Source organism: Lucilia sericata, unplaced genomic scaffold, assembly GCF_015586225.1.
Source record: "Lucilia sericata isolate MDLA Ls3-8-SP2 unplaced genomic scaffold, ASM1558622v1 Contig000500F_arrow, whole genome shotgun sequence".
In the NCBI taxonomy this organism is placed as follows: domain Eukaryota; kingdom Metazoa; phylum Arthropoda; class Insecta; order Diptera; family Calliphoridae; genus Lucilia; species Lucilia sericata.
In genome coordinates this window covers 162386-168385 of record NW_023994514.1, presented here as the reverse complement: position 1 = coordinate 168385, position 6000 = coordinate 162386, and positions in this window count along the sequence as shown.

Sequence of the window (6000 nt, the reverse complement as noted above, 5' to 3'; positions counted from 1 at the left end):
CTTAAGTAAGTGACTGGTTGTGTTCGTTTTAGAGCGTACAGTAGTGGGAAAAGGTAAACGTACAGTTTTTTGAGAAAAGATTTTATATAAAACTTTTGTTATTTAACAATTAAAATATTAAAATTGGATAGAATTAACTAATTTTGAACAAAAAATTTGTTATCCTAAAAGACTTTTTAACTTAAATTTTTATTTAGATTTGCGATTAAAGTTTTGTCTGTACGCAAATTATTTAAAGACACTGTTCGTTTTCATTGCACGTTTCTGACAGTGTGTACGTTTGTTTATGTATGTATGTTTGTTTGTCTGTACGAAATGTTGTGGGTATTATATATTTTTTTATTTGTATATTAAGCAAAAATTCATTTCAACTGACGTAATACCTCACGCGATTCCAGCGTGTCAGCGATATTCAAACATCATCAACTTAAATTTCATTTCTCATTGAATAGTCACGTGTTGTTGTTATAATTCCACAAATGTTAATTAATATTTGACAATGTATCTACATATTATAGAAAAAAGGTACGAGACAAATTGAATCGTAACGAACTGAAACGAAACGAAAATATCAATACTTAATTAACCTTTTACGAAAAGAAAACGGGTTGTTAGAAAAATATTAATTAATTTAATGAATTGTGAATGAATTGAAAAAATTCCATTCGTAAATTAGACGAAACGAGATGAATGATATTTTGTTGTTTTAATTTAAATATTTTGTGTTATCACATTAGTACCTTTTACTATAACGTATGAAATGATATTGAAGTGATTAAATATGTAACTGAAAAAATTTGTACGATTTGTAAATAGCACTTTAATTATACGACAGTATTAACAACAGTATACAATTGCAACTGTTTTCTATAGAAAATTTAAAAACAAAGGTTTCCTCTAGAAAACTTTACGAAAACAAGTTTTCTTTAGAAACCATTAAGGTGGCTAAAGTTTTCTATAAACAAGTAAGAGTGTTATATTCTGCTATGCCGAATCTTATATACCCACCATCAAATCACTGCCATATAAATAAACTTTGATATTTTGAATATTTTATTTTTATATATCGATACTAATGTGAACATCAGGGTAATATTTGAAATAGTTCTCTTAATGGGGATTCAACTATTGACAGTGAAGATTTCGGATTTGACGGTAGGAAGATTTCAGTTCCTTACTTATTTCAAATTTTATAGTTCTACTTATATTTTTAGGCCAGTAATGAACATTAAAGTAATTTTCTTAAAGGGACCTTGTACAGGGTTAGGGTTAATTATGGACCGATCCTCATAAAATATGGTAAAAAGATTTTAGCTTAAAATTAGTTTATGTCGAATTGCATTGCGGTATTCGTATTTTCAGCCAATTAAAGTAATTTTCTTAAGGGGACCTTATATGGGGCGTAAGACTAATTATGAACCGATCATCCTTAAATCTCGTAGAACGATTTTTATTTATACAAATCATATTTGTGTATAATTTCCAGCCAGTAATGAGCGTTGTAAAAATTTTCGGTGGGGTAATTATGAACTGATCCTCATAAAAATTGGTAGAGAGATTTCGGTTCCTAAGAACTTATCACTGTCGAATTTCATCGCTGTACTCGCATTTTTAAGCCAGTAATGAGCGTTAGATTATTTTTGTCTAAATGGGGGGTAGGGTCAATTATGGGCCGACCCCCACAACATTTTGTAGAGAGATGTTAGCTCATACAAAACTAGTTTATGTCGAATTTCATTGATCTACTAGTATTTTTAAGCCAGTATTTAGTTTTAAAGTCATTTTCTGAAGGGGCCTTATATGGGCGATGGTCTATTACAGACCGATCCTCGTAAAATTTTGTAGAACCATCTTGGTTCATACAGGTCATGTTTATAACGAATTTCATCGCTTTACTCATTTTTTAGGCCAGTAATGAGCGTTATATTATTTTTCTGATGGGGACCTTATATGTGCGGGGGGGGTCAATTAAGGACCGATCCACAAAAAATTTGGTTAAGAGAATTTGGATCTGAAAGAACTTACTTGAGTCGAATTTCATTGCTATACTCGTATTTTTACACCAGTAATGAGCGTTAAAGTAATTTTATGGAGGGGACCTTATATGGGGGATAGGGTCAATTATGGACCGATCCATATAAAATTTGGTGGAAAGATTTTGGCTCCTAAGGTACTTACGTTGTTGTAGGGTCAATTATGAACCGATCCACATAAAATTTGGTAGAGAGATTTTGGCTCGTATAAAACTTACTTCTGTGAAATTTCATCGCTATACTTGTATTTTTAAGCCAGTAATGAGCGTTAAAGTAATTTTTTGGAGGGGACCTTATATGGGGGATAGGATCAATTATGGACCGATCCGCATAAAAATTGGTGGAAAGGTTTTGGCTCATATAACACATACTTATATCGAATTTCATCTCAATACTCGTATTTTTACGCCAATAATGAGCGTTAAAGTAATTTTCTGAAGGGGATTTTATATGGGGCGTAGTGTCAATTATGGACCGATCCACATAAAATTTGGTGGAGAGATATTGGCTTGCTTGAAACCTATGTATGTCGAATTTCATCGCTATATTTGTATGTTTAAGCCAGTAATCAGCATTATAGTCATTTTAAAAAGGGGACCTTATATGGGGGGTAGGGCCAATTGTGGTGCTATTTCCGCCGTAATTCAGAATTTTATTTCGGTAGTCAAAAAATCGACTTATGCGAAATTTTGTGGCATTTGCTTCATAAACAACGAATTTGTGAATGTTTGAAGCTCTTTATACAATATTCCGGGGGGTACATTTGTATGTGGGCTATGTGAAATCGTTGACCGATTTTGCCCATTTTCAATACCAAACATTTCTGATCAATAAGAAATATTTTGGGAAAATTTCATCTCAATATCTCTTTGTTTTGTGGACGCTATCGTGCCAACAACAGACAGACGGACAGACGGACGGACATAGCTAGATCGTCTTAGAATCTTACGAGCTTCCAGAATATATATACTTTATGGGGTCTGTGAACAATATTTCGATGTGTTACACACGGAATGACAAAATCAATATACCCCCCATCTTTTTTGATGGTGGGTATAAAAACATAACTACTGTATTATAAACGTTTAAGTTTTTTTTTATCAAATTATTGATAGGAGTGAACATACCTTCGCTTTATAAAACAAATTGCATTAACAAGATGTTTCGCACAAAGTCAAATCTTTAAATTATATTTAAACTTGTTAAACAACAATATCTAACTGTTCTATAAATAGTTAATAAAAAACATTTGACATTGCCAACAATTAATTGAATTAATAAAGACTTTTTTTATATCTAGTAGTTTTCCAATATGGAAATTTTCTTGTTGATTTTAGTAATTGTCACATAAAAAATTTTGCGGACAATATGTTGTTGTATTCAGTAACATCAACAGTAAAGTACGACACAACCATGGAAAAACACTGCAGCCCAATAACAACAAACAAAATAATGGGAGTACAATAGCATTATAGATAATTGAATGTCATAGAGTCGCAACCATAAATATCTTGCAAGTCACTGTAGTTGGATACATTTATATTCATGAAATCAGAAGTGTCAATGTAAAATGTAAGAATTTTTGTTTCGTGTTCCATATTGTCACTAGAGTTTCTATTTTTTTCCACAAAAAAACGAATTTTGAGTGAAACTATAGGCCCTAGGGCCAAAAGGATTAAAATCTGTGATCACTTTTATTTCCTTCCAAAAATTGAATTTTGAGTCAAAACGTAAAAGTCCATTTTCTGGCGAAACTATAGGCCCTAGGGCCGAACGGATTAAAATCTGTGATCACTTTTATTTCCTTCCGAAAATCGATTTTTGAGAGAAAACATAAAAGTCCATTTTCTGGCGAAACTATAGGCCCTAACGCCAAAAGGATTAAAATCTTTGATCACTTTCATTTCATTCCAAAAATCGATTTTTGAGAGAAAACATAAAAGTCCAATTTCTGACGAAACTATCGGCCCTAAGGCCAAACGGATTAAAATCTGTGATCACGTCCATTTTCTGGCGAAACTATAGGCCCTAGGGCCAAACGGATTAAAATCTGTGATCTTTTTTATTTCATTCCAAATATCGATTTTTGAGTGAAAACATAAAAGTCCATTTTCTGGCGAAACTATAGGCCCTAAGGCCAAACGGATTAATATCTGTGATCAATTTTATTTCTTTCCAAAAATCGATTTTTGAGTGAAAATATAAAAGTTCATTTTCTGGCGAAACTATAGCCCCTAGGGCCAAACGGATTAAAATCTGTGCCCACTTTTATTTTATTCCAAAAATCGATTTTTGAGTGAAAACATAAAAGTCCAATTTCTGACGAAACTATCGGCCATAAGGCCAAACGGATTAAAATCTGTGATCACTTTTATTTCATTTCAAAAATCGATTTTTGAGTGAAAACATAAAAGTCCAATTTCTGGCGAAACTATCGGCCCTAAGGCCAAACGAATTAAAATCTGTGATCACTTTTATTTCATTTCAAAAATCGATTTTTGAGTGAAAACATAAAAGTCCATTTTCTGGCGAAACTATAGGCCCTAGGGTCAAACGGATTAAAATCTGTGATCACTTTTATTTTCTTCTAAAAATCGATTTTTGAGTGGAAACATAAAAGTCCATTTTCTGGCGAAACTATGGGCCCTAGGGCCAAACGGATTAAAATCTGTGATCACTTTTATTTCATTCCAAATATCGATTTTTGAGTGAAAACATAAAAGTCCATTTTCCGGCAAAACTATAGGATCTAAGGTCAAACGGATTAAAATCTGTGATCACTTTTATTTCATTCCAAATATCGATTTTTGAGTGAAAACATAAAAGTCCATTTTCTGGCGAAACTATAGCCCCTAGGGCCAAACGGATTAAAATCTGTGATCACTTTTATTTCATTCCAAAAATCAATTTTTGAGTGAAAACATAAAAGTCCAATTTCTGGCGAAACTATCGGCCCTAAGGCCAAACGAATTAAAATCTGTGATCACTTTTATTTCATTTCAAAAATCGATTTTTGAGTGAAAACATAAAAGTTCATTTTCTGGCGAAACTATAGCCCCTAGAGCCAAACGGATTAAAATCTGTGCCCACTTTTATTTTATTCCAAAAATCGATTTTTGACCGAAAACATAAAAGTTCATTTTCTGGCGAAACTATAGGCCATAAGGCCAAACGGATTAAAATCTGTGACCACTTTTATTTCCTTCCAAAAATCGATTTTTGAGTAAAAACATACAACTCCAATTTCTGACGAAACTATCGGGCCTAAGGCCAAACGGATTAAAATCTGTGATCACTTTTATTTCATTTCAAAAATCGATTTTTGAGTGAAAACATAAAAGTCCAATTTCTGGCGAAACTATCGGCCCTAAGGCCAAACGAATTAAAATCTGTGATCACTTTTATTTCATTTCAAAAATCGATTTTTGAGTGAAAACATAAAAGTCCAATTTCTGGCGAAACTATCGGCCCTAAGGCCAAACGAATTAAAATCTGTGATCACTTTTATTTCATTTCAAAAATCGATTTTTGAGTGAAAACATAAAAGTCCATTTTCTGGCGAAACTATAGGCCCTAGGGTCAAACGGATTAAAATCTGTGATCACTTTTATTTCATTCCAAATATCGATTTTTGAGTGAAAACATAAAAGTCCATTTTCCGGCAAAACTATAGGATCTAAGGTCAAACGGATTAAAATCTGTGATCACTTTTATTTCATTCCAAATATCGATTTTTGAGTGAAAACATAAAAGTCCATTTTCTGGCGAAACTATAGCCCCTAGGGCCAAACGGATTAAAATCTGTGATCACTTTTATTTCATTCCAAAAATCAATTTTTGAGTGAAAACATAAAAGTCCAATTTCTGGCGAAACTATCGGCCCTAAGGCCAAACGAATTAAAATCTGTGATCACTTTTATTTCATTTCAAAAATCGATTTTTGAGTGAAAACATAAAAGTTCATTTT